The sequence below is a fragment of the Pan paniscus genome, chromosome 8 (assembly GCF_029289425.2).
Source record: "Pan paniscus chromosome 8, NHGRI_mPanPan1-v2.0_pri, whole genome shotgun sequence".
NCBI lineage: Eukaryota > Metazoa > Chordata > Mammalia > Primates > Hominidae > Pan > Pan paniscus.
This window is the reverse complement of record NC_073257.2, coordinates 3,023,572-3,042,935: the sequence shown is the minus strand read 5'-3', so window position 1 is coordinate 3,042,935 and position 19,364 is coordinate 3,023,572.

Here is a 19,364-nt window from a genome sequence, read left to right as displayed (position 1 = left end):
GTTTATAGAGATAGCGGTGTAGATATTTCCAAGTTTATACAGATAGCTGTGTGGCTATTTCCATGTATATACAGATAGCTTTGGAGATATTTCCATGGTTATACAGATGGCAGTGTAGATATTTCCATGTTTATGCAGATGGCGGTGCAGATATTTCCATGTTTATACAGATAGCGGTGTACATATTTCCATATTTATACAGATGACTGTGTAGTTATTTCCATGTTTATACAGATGGCGGTGTAGATATTTCAATGTTTATACAGGTAGCAGTGTGGCTATTTCCATGTTTATACAGATCGCGGTGGAGAATTTTCCATGTTTATAGAGCTTGCGGTGTAGATATTTCCATGTGTATACAGAGAGCTATATGGCTATTTCCATGTTTATACAGATAGCGGTGGAAATATTTCCATGTTTATACAGATAGCGGTGGAGATATTTCCATGTTTATACAGATAGCGGTGGAGATATTTCCATGTTTATAGAGATAGCAGTGCATATATTTCCATGTTTTCCAGATATCTGTGTGGCTATTTCCATGTTTATACAGATAGCGGTGTAAATATTTCCATGTTTATAGAGATTGCTGTGTAGATATTTACATATTTATACAGAGGGCAGTGTAGATATTTCCATGTTTTGACAGATAATGGCGTATATATTTCCATGTTTATACAGATTACGGTGTAGGTATTTCCATGTTTATAGAGATAGCGGTGTAGACATTTTCATGTTTATACAGATGGCAGTGTAGTTATTTCCATGTGTATACAGATGGCAGTGTAGATATTTCCATGTTTATACAGATGGAGTTGTAGATATTTCCATGTTTATACAGATGACTCTGTAGATATTTCCACGTTTTTACAGACGGCGGTGTAGATATTTCCATGTTTATACAGATCGCGGTGTGGCTATTTCCATGTTTATACAGATAGCGGTGTAGATATTTCCATGTTTATAGAGATGGCTGTGTAGATATTTACATGTTTATACAGATGGCAGCGTAGATATTTTCATGTTTATACAGATAGTGGTGTAGATATTTCCAGGATTATACAGATGACTGTGTAGATTTTTCCATGTTTTTACAGATGGCGGTGAAGATATTTCCATGTTTATAGAGACAGCCATGTAGATATTTCCATATTTATACAGATAGCGGTGTAGACATTTCCATGTTTATAGAGATAGCGTTGTAGATACTTCCACATTTATACAGATAGCGGTGTCATTATTTCCATGTTTATACAGATAGCGGTGGAGATATTTCCATGTTTATACAGATAGCGGTGGAGATATTTCCATGTTAATAGAGATAGCGGTGTAGATATTTTCATGTTTATAGAGATAGCTGTGTGGCTATTTCCAAGTTTTTACAGATAACTTTGGAGATATTTCCATGTTTATACAGATGGCGGTGTAGATAGTTCCATGTTTATGCAGATGGCGGTGCAGATATTTCCATGTTTGTACTGAGAGCGGTGTGCATAATTCCATATTTATACAGATGACTGTGTAGTTATTTCCATTTTTTTACAGATGGCGGTGTAGATATTTTCATATTTTAACACATGTCGGTGTAGATATTTCCATGTTTATACAGATAGCGGTGTGGCTATTTCCATGTTTATACATATAGCAGCGTAGATATTTCCATGTTTATAGAGATGGCTGTGTAGATATTTCCATGTTTATACAGATAGCGGTGTGGCTATTTCCATGTTTATACAGATAGCGGTGCAGATATTTCCATGTTTATAGAGATGGATGTGTAGATATTTACATGTTTATACTGATGGCAGTGTAGATATTTCCATGTTTATACAGATAGTGGTGTAGCTATTTCCAGGTTTATACAGATAAATGTGTAGGTATTTCCATGTTTATACAGATGGCGGGGTAGATATTTCCATGTTTATTGAGATAGCGATGTAGATATTTCTATGTTTATTCAGATAGCGGTGTAGTCATTTCCATGTTTATAGAGATAGCGGTGTAGATATTTCCATATGTATACAGATAGCGGTGTCACTATTTCCATGTTTATACTGATAGCGGTGGAGATATTTCCATGTTTATACAGATAGCGGTGGAGATATTTCCATGTTTATACAGATAGCGATGGAGATATTTCCATGTTTATAGAGATAGCGGTGTAGATATTTCCATGTTTATACAGATAGCTGTGTGGCTATTTCCATGTTTATACAGATAGCGGTGTAGATATTTCCATGTTTATAGAGATGGCTGTGTAGATATTTACATATTTATACAGATGGCAGTGTAGATATTTCCATGTTTAGACAGATAATGATGTAGATATTTCCATGTTTATACAGATTGAGGTATAGTTATTTCCATGTTTATAGAGATAGCGGTGTAGATATTTCCATGTTTATACAGATAGCTGTGTGGCTATTTCCATGTTTATACAGACAGCGTTGGAGATATTTCCAAGTTTATACAGATGGCGGTGTAGATACTTCCATGTTTATGCAGAAGGCGGTGCAGATATTTCCATGTTTATACAGATAGCGGTGTACATATTTCCATATTTATAGAGATGACTGTGTAGTTATTTCCATTTTTATACAGATGGCGGTGTTGATATTTCCATGTTTATGCAGATAGCGGTGGAGGTATTTCCATGTTAATACAGATGACTGTGTAGATGTTTTCATATTTTTACACATGTCGATGTAGATATTTCCATGTTTATACAGATAGCGGTGTGGCTATTTCCATGTTTATACATATAGCACTGTAGATATTTCCATGTTTATAGAGATGGCTGTGTGGATATTTCCATGTTTATACAGATGGCAGTGTAGATATTTCCATGTTTGTACAGACAGTGCTGTAGGTATTTCCATGTTTATACAGATGACTGTTTAGGTATTTCCATGTTTATAGAGATGGCGGTGTAAATATTTCTATGTTTATAGAGATGGCTGTGTAGATATCTACATGTTTATACAGATGGCAGTGTAGATATTTTCATGTTTATACAGATAGTGGTGTAGATATTTCCAGGTTTATACTGATGACTGTGTAGTTATTTCCATGTTTATACAGATGGCGGTGTAGATATTTCCATGTTTATACAGATAGCGGTGTGGCTATTTCCATGTTTATACAGATAGCGGTGGAGATATTTCCATGTTTATAGAGATAGCGATTTAGATATTTCCATGTGTATACAGATAGCTGTGTGACTATTTCCATGTTTATACAGATAGCGGTGGAGATATTTCCATGTTTACACAGATAGCGGTGGAGATATTTCCATGTTTATACAGATAGCGTTGGAGATATTTCCATGTTTATAGAGATAGCAGTGCATATATTTCCATGTTTTCCAGATATCTGTGTGGCTATTTCCATGTTTATACAGATAGCGGTGTAGATATTTCCATGTTTATAGAGATGGCTGTGTAGATATTTACATATTTATACAGATGGCAGTGTAGATATTTCCATGTTTAGACAGATAATGGCGTAGATATTTCCATGTTTATACAGATTGCGGTGTAGGTATTTCCATGTTTATAGAGATAGCGGTGTAGATATTTCCATGTTTATACAGATGGCAGTGTAGATATTTCCATGTGTATACAGATGGCAGTGTAGATATTTCCATGTTTATACAGATGGAGGTGCAGATATTTCCATGTTTATACAGATGACTGTGTAGATATTTCCATGTTTTTACAGATGGCGGTGAAGATATTTCCATGTTTATACAGATAGCGGTGTGGCTATTTCCATGTTTATACAGATAGCGGTGTAGATATTTCCATGTTTATAGAGATGGCTGTGTTGATATTTACATGTTTATACAGATGGCAGTGTAGATATTTTCAGGTTTATACAGACAGTGGTGTAGATATTTCCAGGTTTATACAGATGACTGTGTAGTTATTTCCATGTTTATACAGATGGCGGTGTAGATATTTCCATGTTTATACTGCTAGCGGTGTGGCTATTTCCATGTTTATACAGATAGCGGTGGAGATATTTCCATGTTTATAGACATAGCGGTGTAAATATTTCCATGTGTATACAGATAGCTGTGTGACTATTTCCATGTTTATACAGATAGCGGTGGAGATATTTCCATGTTTACACAGATAGCGGTGGAGATATTTCCATGTTTATACAGATAGCGTTGGAGATATTTCCATGTTTATAGAGATAGCAGTGCATATATTTCCATGTTTTCCAGATATCTGTGTGGCTATTTCCATGTTTATACAGATAGCGTTGTAGAAATTTACATGTTTATACAGATAGTTGTGTAGATATTTACATATTTATACAGATGGCAGTGTAGATATTTCCATGTTTAGACAGATAATGGCGTAGATATTTCCATGTTTATACAGATTGCGGTGTAGGAATTTCCATGTTTATAGAGATAGTGGTGTAGATATTTCCATGTTTATACAGATGGCAGTGTAGATATTTCCATGTGTATATAGATGGCAGTGTAGATATTTCCATGTTTATACAGATGGAGGTGTAGATATTTCCATGTTTATACAGATGACTGTGTAGATATTTCCATGTTTTTACAGATGGCGGTGTAGATATTTCCATGTTTATACAGATAGCGGTGTGTCCATTTCCATGTTTATACAGATAGCGGTGTAGATATTTCCATGTTTATAGAGATGGCTGTGTAGATATTTACATGTTTATACAGATGGCAGTGTAGATATTTTCATGTTTATACAGATAGTGGTGTAGATATTTCCAGGATTATACAGATGACTCTGTATTTATTTCCATGTTTTTACAGATGGCGGTGAAGTTATTTCCATGTTTATAGAGACAGCCATGTAGATATTTCCATGTTTATATAGATAGCGGTGTAGACATTTCCATGTTTATAGAGATAGCGGTGTAGATACTTCCATATTTATACAGATAGCGGTGTCACTATTTTCATGTTTATACAGATAGCGGTGGAGATATTTCCATGTTTATACAGATAGCGGTGGAGATATTTCCATGTTTATAGAGATAGCGGTGTAGATATTTCCAAGTTTATACAGATAGCTGTGTGGCTATTTCCATGTTTATACAGATAGCTTTGGAGATATTTCCATGGTTATACAGATGGCAGTGTAGATATTTCCATGTTTATGCAGATGGCGGTGCAGATATTTCCATGTTTATACAGATAGCGGTGTACATATTTCCATATTTATACAGATGACTGTGTAGTTATTTCCATTTTTATACAGATGGCGGTGAAGATATTTCCATGTTTATACAGATAGCGGTGGAGATATTTCCATGTTTATACAGATGACTGTGTAGATATTTTCATATTTTTACACATGTCGGTGTAGATATTTCCATGTTTATACAGATAATGATGTAGATATTTCCATGTTTATACAGATTGAGGTATAGTTATTTCCATGTTTATAGAGATAGCGGTGTAGATATTTCCATGTTTATACAGATAGCTGTGTGGCTATTTCCATGTTTATACAGACAGCGTTGGAGATATTTCCAAGTTTATACAGATGGCGGTGTAGATACTTCCATGTTTATGCAGAAGGCGGTGCAGATATTTCCATGTTTATACAGATAGCGGTGTACATATTTCCATATTTATACAGATGACTGTGTAGTTATTTCCATTTTTATACAGATGGCGGTGTTGATATTTCCATGTTTATGCAGATAGCGTTGGAGGTATTTCCATGTTAATACAGATGACTGTGTAGATGTTTTCATATTTTTACACATGTCGGTGTAGATATTTCCATGTTTATACAGATAGCGGTGTGGCTATTTCCATGTTTATACATATAGCACTGTAGATATTTCCATGTTTATAGAGATGGCTGTGTGGATATTTCCATGTTTATACAGATGGCAGTGTAGATATTTCCATGTTTGTACAGACAGTGCTGTAGGTATTTCCATGTTTATACAGATGACTGTTTAGGTATTTCCATATTTATAGAGATGGCGGTGTAGATATTTCTATGTTTATAGAGATGGCTGTGTAGATATTTACATGTTTATACAGATGGCAGTGTAGATATTTTCATGTTTATACAGATAGTGGTGTAGATATTTCCAGGTTTATACTGATGACTGTGTAGTTATTTCCATGTTTATACAGATGGCGGTGTAGATATTTCCATGTTTATACAGATAGCGGTGTGGCTATTTCCATGTTTATACAGATAGCGGTGGAGATATTTCCATGTTTATAGAGATAGCGGTGTAGATATTTCCATGTGTATACAGATAGCTGTGTGACTATTTCCATGTTTATACAGATAGCGGTGGAGATATTTCCATGTTTACACAGATAGCGGTGGAGATATTTCCATGTTTATACAGATAGCGTTGGAGATATTTCCATGTTTATAGAGATAGCAGTGCATATATTTCCATGTTTTCCAGATATCTGTGTGGCTATTTCCATGTTTATACAGATAGCGGTGTAGATATTTCCATGTTTATAGAGATGGCTGTGTAGATATTTACATATATATACAGATGGCAGTGTAGATATTTCCATGTTTAGACAGATAATGGCGTAGATATTTCCATGTTTATAGAGATTGCGGTGTAGGTATTTCCATGTTTATAGAGATAGCGGTGTAGATATTTCCATGTTTATACAGATGGCAGTGTAGATATTTCCATGTGTATACAGATGGCAGTGTAGATATTTCCATGTTTATACAGATGGAGGTGCAGATATTTCCATGTTTATACAGATGACTGTGTAGATATTTCCATGTTTTTACAGATGACGGTGAAGATATTTCCATGTTTATACAGATAGCGGTGTGGCTATTTCCATGTTTATACAGATAGCGGTGTAGATATTTCCATGTTTATAGAGATGGCTGTGTTGATATTTACATGTTTATACAGATGGCAGTGTAGATATTTTCAGGTTTATACAGACAGTGGTGTAGATATTTCCAGGTTTATACAGATGACTGTGTAGTTATTTCCATGTTTATACAGATGGCGGTGTAGATATTTCCATGTTTATACTGCTAGCGGTGTGGCTATTTCCATGTTTATACAGATAGCGGTGGAGATATTTCCATGTCTATAGACATAGCGGTGTAAATATTTCCATGTGTATACAGATAGCTGTGTGACTATTTCCATGTTTATACAGATAGCGGTGGAGATATTTCCATGTTTACACAGATAGCGGTGGAGATATTTCCATGTTTATACGGATAGCGTTGGAGATATTTCCATGTTTATAGATATAGCAGTGCATATATTTCCATGTTTTCCAGATATCTGTGTGGCTATTTCCATGTTTATACAGATAGCGTTGTAGATATTTACATGTTTATACAGATAGTTGTGTAGATATTTACATATTTATACAGATGGCAGTGTAGATATTTCCATGTTTAGACAGATAATGGCGTAGATATTTCCATGTTTATACAGATTGCGGTGTAGGAATTTCCATGTTTATAGAGATAGTGGTGTAGATATTTCCATGTTTATACAGATGGCAGTGTAGATATTTCCATGTGTATATAGATGGCAGTGTAGATATTTCCATGTTTATACAGATGGAGGTGTAGATATTTCCATGTTTATACAGATGACTGTGTAGATATTTCCATGTTTTTACAGATGGCGGTGTAGATATTTCCATGTTTATACAGATAGCGGTGTGTTCATTTCCATGTTTATACAGATAGCGGTGTAGATATTTCCATGTTTATAGAGATGGCTGTGTAGATATTTACATGTTTATACAGATGGCAGTGTAGATATTTTCATGTTTATACAGATAGTGGTGTAGATATTTCCAGGATTATACAGATGACTCTGTATTTATTTCCATGTTTTTACAGATGGCGGTGAAGTTATTTCCATGTTTATAGAGACAGCCATGTAGATATTTCCATGTTTATATAGATAGCGGTGTAGACATTTCCATGTTTATAGAGATAGCGGTGTAGATACTTCCATATTTATACAGATAGCGGTGTCACTATTTTCATGTTTATACAGATAGCGGTGGAGATATTTCCATGTTTATACAGATAGCGGTGGAGATATTTCCATGTTTATAGAGATAGCGGTGTAGATATTTCCAAGTTTATACACATAGCTGTGTGGCTATTCCCATGTTTATACAGATAGCTTTGGAGATATTTCCATGGTTATACAGATGGCAGTGTAGATATTTCCATGTTTATGCAGATGGCGGTGCAGATATTTCCATGTTTATACAGATAGCGGTGTACATATTTCCATATTTATACAGATGACTGTGTAGTTATTTCCATTTTTATACAGATGGCGGTGAAGATATTTCCATGTTTATACAGATAGCGGTGGAGATATTTCCATGTTTATACAGATGACTGTGTAGATATTTTCATATTTTTACACATGTCGGTGTAGATATTTCCATGTTTATACAGATAGCGGTGTGGCTATTTCCATGTTTATACATATAGCACTGTAGATATTTCCATGTTTATAGAGATGGCTGGGTAGATATTTCCATGTTTATACAGATGGCAGTGTAGATATTTCCATGTTTGTACAGACAGTGGTGTAGGTATTTCCATGTTTATACAGATGACTCTGTGGTTATTTCCATGTTTATAGAGATGGCGGTGTAGATATTTCTATATTTATAGACATGGCTGTGTAGATATTTACTTGTTTATACAGATGGCAGTGTAGATATTTTCATGTTTATACAGATAGTGGTGTAGATATTTCCAGGTTTATACTGATGACTGCGTAGTTATTTCCATGTTTATACAGATGTCGGTGTAGATATTTCAATGTTTATACAGGTAGCGGTGTGGCTATTTCCATGTTTATACAGATCGCGGTGGAGAATTTTCCATGTTTATAGAGATAGCGGTGTAGATATTTCCATGTGTATACAGAGAGCTATATGGCTATTTCCATGTTTATACAGATAGCGGTGGAAATATTTCCATGTTTATACAGATAGCGGTGGAGATATTTCCATGTTTATACAGATAGCGGTGGAGATATTTCCATGTTTATAGAGATAGCAGTGCATATATTTCCATGTTTTCCAGATATCTGTGTGGCTATTTCCATGTTTATACAGATAGCGGTGTAAATATTTCCATGTTTATAGAGATTGCTGTGTAGATATTTACATATTTATACAGAGGGCAGTGTAGATATTTCCATGTTTTGACAGATAATGGCGTATATATTTCCATGTTTATACAGATTACGGTGTAGGTATTTCCATGTTTATAGAGATAGCGGTGTAGACATTTTCATGTTTATACAGATGGCAGTGTAGATATTTCCATGTGTATACAGATGGCAGTGTAGATATTTCCATGTTTATACAGATGGAGTTGTAGATATTTCCATGTTTATACAGATGACTGTGTAGATATTTCCACGTTTTTACAGACGGCGGTGTAGATATTTCCATGTTTATACAGATAGCGGTGTGGCTATTTCCATGTTTATACAGATAGCGGTGTAGATATTTCCATGTTTATAGAGATGGCTGTGTAGATATTTACATGTTTATACAGATGGCAGCGTAGATATTTTCATGTTTATACAGATAGTGGTGTAGATATTTCCAGGATTATACAGATGACTGTGTAGTTATTTCCATGTTTTTACAGATGGCGGTGAAGATATTTCCATGTTTATAGAGACAGCCATGTAGATATTTCCATATTTATACAGATAGCGGTGTAGACATTTCCTTGTTTATAGAGATAGCGGTGTAGATACTTCCACATTTATACAGATAGCGGTGTCATTATTTCCATGTTTATACAGATAGCGGTGGAGATATTTCCATGTTTATACAGATAGCGGTGGAGATATTTCCATGCTAATAGAGATAGCGGTGTAGATATTTTCATGTTTATAGAGATAGCTGTGTGGCTATTTCCAAGTTTTTACAGATAACTTTGGAGATATTTCCATGTTTATACAGATGGCGGTGTAGATAGTTCCATGTTTATGCAGATGGCAGTGCAGATATTTCCATGTTTATACTGAGAGCGGTGTACATAATTCCATATTTATACAGATGACTGTGTAGTTATTTCCATGTTTTTACAGATGGCGGTGAAGATATTTCCATGTTTATACAGACAGCGGTGGAGATATTTCCATGTTTATACAGATGACTGTGTAGATATTTTCATATTTTTACACATGTCGGTGTAGATATTTCCATGTTTATACAGATAGCGGTGTGGCTATTTCCATGTTTATACATATAGCAGCGTAGATATTTCGATGTTTATAGAGATGGCTGTGTAGATATTTCCATGTTTATACAGATAGTGGTGTGGCTATTTCCATGTTTATACAGATAGCGGTGCAGATATTTCCATGTTTATAGAGATGGATGTGTAGATATTTACATGTTTATACTGATGGCAGTGTAGATATTTCCATGTTTATACAGATAGTGGTGTAGCTATTTCCAGGTTTATACAGATAAATGTGTAAGTATTTCCATGTTTATACAGATGGCGGGGTAGATATTTCCATGTTTATTGAGATAGCGATGTAGATATTTCTATGTTTATTCAGATAGCGGTGTAGTCATTTCCATGTTTATAGAGATAGCGGTGTAGATATTTCCATATGTATACAGATAGCGGTGTCACTATTTCCATGTTTATACTGATAGCGGTGGAGATATTTCCATGTTTATACAGATAGCGGTGGAGATATTTCCATGTTTATACAGATAGCGATGGAGATATTTCCGTGTTTATAGAGATAGCGGTGTAGATATTTCCATGTTTATACAGATAGCTGTGTGGCTATTTCCATGTTTATACAGATAGCGGTGTAGATATTTCCATGTTGATAGAGATGGCTGTGTAGATATTTACATATTTATACAGATGGCAGTGTAGATATTTCCATGTTTAGACAGATAATGATGTAGATGTTTCCATGTTTATACAGATTGAGGTATAGTTATTTCCATGTTTATAGAGATAGCGGTGTAGATATTTCCATGTTTATACAGATAGCTGTGTGGCTATTTCCATGTTTATACAGACAGCGTTGGAGATATTTCCAAGTTTATACAGATGGCGGTGTAGATACTTCCATGTTTATGCAGAAGGCGGTGCAGATATTTCCATGTTTATACAGATAGCGGTGTACATATTTCCATATTTATACAGATGACTGTGTAGTTATTTCCATTTTTATACAGATGGCGGTGTTGATATTTCCATGTTTATGCAGATAGCGGTGGAGGTATTTCCATGTTTATACAGATGACTGTGTAGATGTTTTCATATTTTTACACTTGTCGGTGTAGATATTTCCATGTTTATACAGATAGCGGTGTGGCTATTTCCATGTTTATACAGAGAGCAGTGTAGATATTTCCATGTTTATAGAGATGGCTGTGTAGATATTTCCATGTTTATACAGATGGCAGTGTAGATTTTTCCATGTTTGTATAGACAGTGGTGTAGATATTTCCATGTTTATACAGATGACTGTGTAGGTATTTCCATGTTTATACAGATGGCGGTGTAGACATTTCCATGTTTATACAGATAGCGGTGTGGATATTTCCGTGTTTATACAGATAGCAGTGCAGATATTTCCATGTTTATTGAGATGGCTGTGTAGATATTTACATGTTTATACAGATGGCACTGTAGTTATTTCCATGTTTATATAGATAGTGGTGTAGATATTTCCAGGTTTATACAGATGACTGTGTAGTTATTTCCATGTTTATACAGATGGCGGTGAAGGTATTTCCATGTTTATAGAGATAGCGGTGGAGATATTTCCATGTTTATAGAGATAGCGGTGCAGATATTCCATGTTTATACAGATAGCTGTGTGGCTATTTCCATGTTTCTACAGATAGCGTTGGAGATATTTCCATGTTTATACAGATTGCGGTGTAGGTATTTCCATGTTTATAGAGATAGCGGTGTAGATATTTCCATGTTTATACAGATGGCTGTGTAGATATTTCCATGTGCATACAGGTGGCAGTGTAGATATTTCCATGTTTATAAAGATGGAGGTGTAGATATTTCCATATTTATACAGATGATTGTGTAGATATTTCCATGTTTTTACAGATAGTGGTGTGGCTATTTCCATGTTTATACTGATAGCAGTGTAGATATTTCCATGTTTATAGAGATGGCTGTGTAGATATTTACATGTTTATGCACATGGCAGTGTAGATATTTTCATGTTTATACAGATAGTGGTGTAAATATTTCCAGGTTTATACAGATGACTGTGTAGTTATTTCCATGTTTATAGAGATGGCGGTGAAGATATTTCCAAGTTCATAGAGACAGCCATGTAGATATTTCCATGTTTTTACAGATGGCGGTGTAGATATTTCCATGTTTATACAGATAGCGTTTTGGCTATTTCCATGATTATACAGATAGCGGTGGAGATATTTCCATGTTTATAGAGATAGTGGTGTAGATATTTCCATGTTTATACAGATAGCTGTGTGGCTTTTTCCATGTTTATACAGATAGCGTTGGAGATATTTCCATGTTTATACAGATAACGGTGGAGATATTTCCATGTTTATACAGATAGCGGTGGAGATATTTCCAAGTTTATACAGATAGCAGTGTATATATTTCCATGTTTATACAGATACCTGTGTGGCTATTTCCATGTGTATTCAGATAGCGGTGTAGTTATTTCTATGTTTATAGAGATGGCTGTGTAGATATTTACATATTTATACAGATGGCAGTGTAGATATTTCCATGTTTAGACAGATAATGGTGTAGATATTTCCATGTGTATACAGATTGCGGTGTAGGTATTTCCATGTTTATTGAGATAGCGGTGTAGATATTTCCATGTTTTTACAGATGGCTGTGTAGATATTTCCATGTGCATACAGATGGCAGTGTAGGTATTTCCATGTTTATACAGATGGAGGTGTAGATATTTCGATGTTTATACCGATGACTGTGTAGATATTTCCATGTTTTTACAGATGGCGGTGTATGTATTTCCATGTTTATACAGATAGCGGTGTGGCTATTCCCATGTTTATACAGATAGTGGTGTAGATATTTCCAGGTTTATACAGATGACTGTGTAGTTATTTCCATGTTTATACAGATGGCGGTGTAGATATTTCCATGTTTATACAGATAGCGGTGTGGCTATTTCCATGTTTATACAGATAGCGGTGGAGATATTTCCATGTTTATAGAGATTGCGGTGTAGATATTTCCATGTTTATACACATAGCTGTCTGGCTATTTCCATGTTTATACAGATAGCGTTGGAGACATTTCCATGTTTATACAGATAGCCGTGGAGTTATTTCCATTTTATACAGATAGCGTTGTAGATATTTCCATGTTTATAGAGATAGCAGTGCATATATTTCCATGTTTTCCAGATATCTGTGTGGCTATTTCCATGTTTATACAGATAGCGTTGTAGATATTTCCATGTTTATACAGATGGCTGTGTAGATATTTTCATATTTATACAGATGGCAGTGTAGATATTTCCATGTTTAGACAGATAATGGCGTAGCTATTTCCATGTTTATACAGATTGCGGTGTAGGTATTTCCATGTTTATAGAGATAGCGGTGTAGATATTTCCATGTTTATACAGATGGCAGTGTAGATATTTCCATGTGTATACAGATGGCAGTGTAGATATTTCCATGTTTATACAGATGGAGGTGTAGATATTTCCATGTTTATACAGATGACTGTGTAGATATTTCCATGTTTTTACAGATGGCATTGTAGATATTTCCATGTTTATACAGATAGCGGTGTGTCTATTTCCATGTTTATACAGATAGCGGTGTAGATATTTCCATGTTTATAGAGATGGCTGTGTAGATATTTACATGTTTATACAGATGGCAGTGTAGATATTTTCATGTTTATACAGATAGTGGTGTAGATATTTCCAGGATTATACAGATGACTGTGTAGTTATTTCCATGTTTTACAGATGGCGGTGAAGATATTTCCATGTTTATAGAGACAGCCATGTAGATATGTCCATGTTTATACAGATAGTGGTGTAGACATTTCCATGTTTATAGACATAGCGGTGTAGATACTTCCATATTTATACAGAGAGCGGTGTCACTATTTCCATGTTTATACAGATAGCGGTGGAGATATTTCCATGTTTATACAGATAGCGGTGGAGATATTTCCATGTTTATAGAGATAGCAGTGTAGAAATTTTTCTTGTTTATACAGATAGCTGTGTGGCTATTTCCATGTTTATACAGATAGCTTTGGAGATATTTCCATGTTTGTACAGATGGCGGTGTAGATATTTCCATGTTTATGCAGATGGCGGTGCAGATATTTCCATGTTTATACAGATAGCGGTGTACATATTTCCATATTTAGACAGATGACTGTGTAGTTATTTCCATTTTTATACAGATGGTGGTGAAGATATTTCCATGTTTATACAGATAGCGGTGGAGATATTTCCATGTTTATACAGATGACTGTGTAGATATTTTCATATTTTTACACATGTCGGTGTAGATATTTCCATGTTTATACAGATGGCGGTGAAGATATTTCCATGTTTATAGAGACAGCCATGTGGATATTTCCATGTTTATACAGATAGCGGTGTAGACATTTCCATGTTTATAGAGATAGCGGTGTAGATATTTCCATGTTTATACAGATATCTGTGTGGCTATTTCCATGTTTATACAGATAGCATTGGAGATATTTCCATGTTTTTACAGATAGCGGTGGAGATATTTCAATGTTTTTACAGATAGCGGTGGAGATATTTCCATGTTTATACAGATAGCGGTGGAGATATTTCCATGTTTATAGAGATAGCGGTGTAGATATTTCCATGTTTATACAGATAGCTGTGTGGCTATTTCCATGTATATACAGATAGCGTTGGAGATATTTCCATGTTTATACAGATAGCGGTGGAGATATTTCCATGTTTATACAGATAGCGTTGGAGATATTTCCATGTTTATAGAGATAGCAGTGTATATATTTCCATTTTTATACAGATAGCTGTGTGGCTATTTCCATGTTTATACAAATAGCGGTGTAGATATTTCCATATTTATAGAGATGGCTGTGTAACTATTTACATATTTATACAGATGGCGGTGTAGATATTTCCATGTTTAGACAGATAATGGTGTAGATATTTCCATGTTTATACAGATTGCGGTGTAGGTATTTCCATGTTTATAGAGATAGCGGTGTAGATATTTCCATGTTTATACAGATGGCTGTGTAGATATATCCATGTGCATACAGATGGCAGTGTAGATATTTCCATGTTTATAAAGATGGAGGTGTAGATATTTCCATATTTATACAGATGATTGTGTAGATATTTCCATGTTTTTACAGATAGTGGTGTGGCTATTTCCATGTTTATACTGATAGCAGTGTAGATATTTCCATGTTTATAGAGATGGCTGTGTAGATATTTACATGTTTATACACATGGCAGTGTAGATATTTTCATGTTTATACAGATAGTGGTGTAAATATTTCCAGGTTTATACAGATGACTGTGTAGTTATTTCCATGTTTATAGAGATAGCGGTGTAGATATATCCATGTTTATACAGATGACTGTGTAGGTATTTCCATGTTTATACAGATGGCGGTGTAGACATTTCCATGTTTATACAGATAGCGGTGTGGCTATTTCTGTGTTTATACAGATAGCAGTGCAGATATTTCCATGCTTATAGAGAAGGCTGTGTAGATATTTACATGTTTATACAGATGGTACTGTAGTTATTTCCATGTTTATATAGATAGTGGTGTAGATATTTCCAGGTTTATACAGATGACTGTGTAGTTATTTCCATGTTTATACAGATGGCGGTGAAGATATTTCCATGTTAATAGAGACAGCCATGTAGATATGTCCATGTTTATACAGATAGCGGTGTAGACATTTCCATGTTTATAGAGATAGCGGTGTAGATATTTCCATGTTTCTACAGATAGCTGTGTGGCTATTTCCATGTTTATACAGATAGCGTTGGAGATATTTCCATGTTTATACAGATAGCGGTGAAGATATTTCCATGTTTTTACAGATAGCGGTGGAGATATTTCCATGTTTATACAGATAGCGGTGGACATATTTCCGTGTTTATAGAGATAGCGATGTAGATATTTCTATGTTTATACAGATAGCGGTGTAGACATTTCCATGTTTAAAGAGATAGCGGTGTAGATATTACCATATGTATACAGATAGCGGTGTCACTATTTCCATGTTTATACTGATAGCGGTGGATATATTTCCATGTTTATACAGATAGCGGTGGAGATATTTCCATGTTTATACAGATAGCGATGGAGATATTTCCATGTTTATAGAGATAGCGGTGTAGATATTTCCATGTTTATACAGATAGCTTTGTGGCTATTTCCATGTTTATACAGATAGCGGTGTAGATATTTCCATGTTAATAGAGATGGCTGTGTAGATATTTACATATTTATACAGAGGGCAGTGTAGATATTTCCATGTTTAGACAGATAATGGTATAGATATTTCCATGTTTATACAGATTGAGGTATAGGTATTTCCATGTTTATAGAGATAGCGGTGTAGATATTTCCATGTTTATACAGATAGCTGTGTGGCTATTTCCATGTTTATACAGATAGCGTTGGAGATATTTCCAAGTTTATACAGATGGCGGTGTAGATACTTCCATGTTTATGCAGAAGGCGGTGCAGATATTTCCATGTTTATACAGATAGCGGTGTACATATTTCCATATTTATACAGATGACTGTGTAGTTATTTCCATTTTTATACAGATGGCGGTGTAGATATTTCCATGTTTATGCAGACAGCGGTGGAGGTATTTCCAAGTTTATACAGATGACTGTGTAGATATTTTCATATTTTTACACATGTCGGTGTAGATATTTCCATGTTTATACAGATAGCGGTGTGGCTATTTCCATGTTTATACAGATAGCAGTGTAGTTATTTCCATGTTTATAGAGATGGCTGTGTAGATATTTCCATGTTTATACAGATGGCAGTGTAGATATTTCCATGTTTATACAGATAGCGGTGTAGACATTTCAATGTTTATAGAGATAGCGGTGTAGATATTTCCATATGTATACACATAGCGGTGTCACTATTTCCATGTTTATACTGATAGCGGTGGAGATATTTCCATGTTTTTACAGATATCGGCGGAGATATTTTCATGTTTATACAGATAGCGATGGAGATATTTCCATGTTTATAGAGATAGCGGTGTTGATATTTCCATGTTTATACAGATAGCTCTGTGGCTATTTCCATGTTTATACAGATAGCGGTGTAGATATTTCCATGTTTATAGAGATGGCTGTGTAGATATTTACATGTTTATGCAGATGGCAGTGTAGATATTTTCATGTTTATACAGATAGTGTTGTAGATATTTCCAGGATTATACAGATGACTGTGTAGTTTTTTCCATGTTTTTACAGATGGCGATGAAGATATTTCCATGTTTATAGAGACAGCCATGTAGATATATCCATGTTTATACAGATAGCGGTGAAGAAATTTCCATGTTTATACAGATGACTGTGAAGATATTTTCATATTTTTACACATCTCGGTGTAGATATTTCCATGTTTATACAGATAGCGGTGTGGCTATTTCCATGTTTATACATATAGCAGTGTAGATATTTCCATGTTTATAGAGATGGCTGTGTAGATATTTCCATGTTTATACAGATGGCAGTGTAGATATTTCCATGTTTGTACAGACAGTGGTGTAGATATTTCCATGTTTATACAGATTACTGTGTAGGTATTTCCATGTTTAGAGAGATGGCGGTGTAGATATTTCCAGGTTTATACAGATAGCGGTGTGGTTATTTCCATGTTTATACAGATAGCGGTATAGATATTTCCATGTTTATAGAGATGGCTGTGTAGATATTTACATGTTTATACTGATGGCAGTGTAGATATTTCCATGTATATACCGATAGTGGTGTAGTTATTTCCAGGTTTATACAGATGAATGTGTAGGTATTTCCATGTTTATACAGATGGCGGGGTAGATATTTCCATGTTTATTGAGATAGCGATGTAGATATTTCTATGTTTATACAGATAGCGGTGTAGACATTTCCATGTTTAAAGAGATAGCGGTGTAGATATTACCATATGTATACAGATAGCGGTGTCACTATTTCCATGTTTATACTGATAGCGGTGGATATATTTCCATGTTTATACAGATAGCGGTGGAGATATTTCCATGTTTATACAGATAGCGATGGAGATATTTCCATGTTTATAGAGATAGCGGTGTAGATATTTCCATGTTTATACAGATAGCTGTGTGGCTATTTCCATGTTTATACAGATAGCGGTGTAGATATTTCCATGTTAATAGAGATGGCTGTGTAGATATTTACATATTTATACAGAGGGCAATGTAGATATTTCCATGTTTAGACAGATAATGTTATAGATATTTCCATGTTTATACAGATTGAGGTATAGGTATTTCCATGTTTATAGAGATAGCGGTGTAGATATTTCCATGTTTATACAGATAGCTGTGTGGCTATTTCCATGTTTATACAGATAGCGTTGGAGATATTTCCAAGTTTATACAGATGGCGGTGTAGATACTTCCATGTTTATGCAGAAGGCGGTGCAGATATTTCCATGTTTATACAGATAGCGGTGTACATATTTCCATATTTATACAGATGACTGTGTAGTTATTTCCATTTTTATACAGATGGCGGTGTAGATATTTCCATGTTTATGCAGACAGCGGTGGAGGTATTTCCAAGTTTATACAGATGACTGTGTAGATATTTTCATATTTTTACACATGTCGGTGTAGATATTTCCATGTTTATACAGATAGCGGTGTGGCTATTTCCATGTTTATACAGATAGCAGTGTAGTTATTTCCATGTTTATAGAGATGGCTGTGTAGATATTTCCATGTTTATACAGATGGCAGTGTAGATATTTCCATGTTTGTACAGACAGTGGTGTAGATATTTCCATGTTTATACAGATGACTGTGTAGGTATTTCCATGTTTATACAGATGGCGGTGTAGACATTTCCATGTTTATACAGATAGCGGTGTGGCTATTTCTGTGTTTATACAGATAGCAGTGCAGATATTTCCATGCTTATAGAGAAGGCTGTGTAGATATTTACATGTTTATACAGATGGCACTGTAGTTATTTCCATGTTTATATAGATAGTGGTGTAGATATTTCCAGGTTTATACAGATGACTGTGTAGTTATTTCCATGTTTATACAGATG